General features: G+C 38.5%; 1 protein-coding gene across 1 annotated transcript in view; it reads left to right on the top strand.

Annotated features, from left to right (window-relative positions):
* Positions 1-1,409: 1,409 nt before the first annotated feature.
* Positions 1,410-2,269, top strand: part of LOC108990529 (wall-associated receptor kinase 2-like) — a 329,567-nt gene continuing 328,707 nt past the window's right edge. Inside the window, exon 1 of the mRNA XM_035690553.1 lies at positions 1,410-1,501. The gene's annotated coding sequence lies outside the window, so the exon portion shown is untranslated. The remainder of the gene's footprint in view (positions 1,502-2,269) is intronic.

Below are 2,269 nucleotides of genomic sequence, written 5' to 3'. Positions count from 1 at the left end.
TTTGCTTTTGTATGTTGATGACATCATTATTACAGGCAACAACTCCTCTCTTCTTGACAGCTTTATCTGCAAGCTCAATTCTGAGTTCGCCACTAAGGATTTGGGTTCTCTCAGTTACTTTCTTGGTCTTGAAGCTACACCCACTGCTGATGGCCTTTTTATCAGTCAGCTGAAATATGCCCGTGACATCCTCACACGAGCTTAGTTACTTGACAGCAAACCTGTCCACACTCCTATGGTTGTTTCTCAACATCTGTCTGCTGATGGTCCTCTGTTCTCGGATCCCACGCTTTACAGGTCCCTTGTTGGTGCTCTCCAATATTTAACTATTACACGACCTGATATTGCTCATGCTGTTAACTCAGTCAGTCAATTCTTACATTCCCCGACTGACAACCATTTTCTTGCTGTCAAACGCATTCTTCGCTATGTTAAGGGCACACTGCATTTTGGTCTTACTTTTCATCCATCTGTTGCTCCTGCTGCATTAGTTGCTTATTCGGATGCTGATTGGGCTGGGTGCCCTGATACTCGCCGTTCTACCTCGGGTTACTCTATTTATCTTGGTGATAATTTGGTCTCTTGGAGTGCCAAGAAACAACCTACTGTTTCTCGCTCCAGTTGTGAATCTGAGTATCGTGCTTTGGCTCTCACTGCTGCTGAACTTCTTTGGCTCACTCATCTTCTTCGTGACCTCAAAGTTTCTCAAAATCAACGGCCTCTACTCCTATGTGACAACAAGAGTGCAATCTTTCTGAGCTCCAATCCCGTCTCTCACAAACGGGCGAAGCATGTTGAGCTTGACTACCACTTCCTTCGTGAACTTGTTCTTGCTGGCAAGCTTCGCACCCAGTATGTGACTTCTCATTTGCAAGTTGCCGACATTTTCACCAAAAGTGTGTCCCGACCTCTCTTTGACTTCTTTCGCTCCAAGCTTCACGTTCGCTCCAATCCCACGCTCAGCTTGCGGGGGGGTGTTGAGGATCATGATTGAGGATCCTCTGCCTTAATCTAAGGCTTGCCATTTATGTATTCATTGACCCGTAATTGTAGTAGCTCAATATTCCTTTCATTTATTTGTAAACATTCCATACATGTAATTACCATCTACGACTATGTAATTACTCCTATATATGCATTGTCTCACTACTGAAATAAGTGGTGGTTTTCAAACACTTACATTTTCTTTATAAATGACATGTAAATTAATTAATCTTCAAAGTATAGAGTTTTCCTCCACCATAAGTAGATCAGAAGTAAATATGATATTGATAGCTTTGGAGTAGTGGTCGGCCCTACGGGGCCACTAAGGGGAAATTAAAAAAAAAATGTAAATTGGCTGGAGGACACAAGTCTGCCTTGTTTATAAATGGATAATAGGTTGTTTAAAGTTCTTGAAGGGCGTAGAGCAAAACATAAAGAGAAAGCGTAGCAGCTGAAGGAAGTGGCTGATAATATTCCAAAGAGGCTAGCTAGCTAGGTGCTCAAGAGCGCGAAAGAGGTGAGGATCATATATAGACCTGCTATATATATATATATGGAGAGTTATGATCTTCTCATGCAATTAATTCTCTTTTAGAGCTCGTGTGAAAAAGAATTCGTTTTATTTTCCTTAAAATGAAGGATCAGACATATAATCTAAAGTTTAAAATATCTATTTAGAACACCGTCCCTTGTAATCTTTGCCAGGTCTCGTTCTCTGTGTTTGGTGTATATATCGTAAGTCCTATGAAATACGACTGCCTGTTTTTCATTGTTTTTCTCTTCTACAACTCGAGCTGCTTGTTTTTCCTGAAACTGTTTATGATATGTGCATGTTTATGTAGGAGATCACAATACTGATGATGCTAATTAAAGCGAGCATTGCTACACAACCTCCACCACACTCCACACTCCACACTTTTTTAAATTTTTTAAATTTTTAATATTTTTTTTAAATTTTTTTTTGAGTTTATTCTTTTTAAATTATTTCAAATTATTTATTCATTATTTATATAATAAATATTTAATAAAAAAAATAATAAAAATTAAAAATAATGTGGAGTGTTAGGAGGTTGTGAAGATTTTTTGAATTAAAGCCGTATGTCAAAGTCCCGAGACAGAGTAATATGCTGACTAGATCATGACGTCATGACCAGGTTGTTGCTAGAAATTAATCAGCTTAAATCTGAATTGAAGTTGAAGTAGTATAAGTGTTTTGTTACGGGTGATTCATGAAGCTCGGTACACTGACTTTTCAACTTGAAAAATCGAGGTTGTTAAAAAGTGT

Source organism: Juglans regia, chromosome 6 (genome assembly GCF_001411555.2).
Source record: "Juglans regia cultivar Chandler chromosome 6, Walnut 2.0, whole genome shotgun sequence".
Taxonomy (NCBI): Eukaryota; Viridiplantae; Streptophyta; class Magnoliopsida; order Fagales; family Juglandaceae; genus Juglans; species Juglans regia.
Note: the sequence above shows the minus strand (reverse complement) of the source record. Positions and strands in the feature narration are given on the sequence as shown.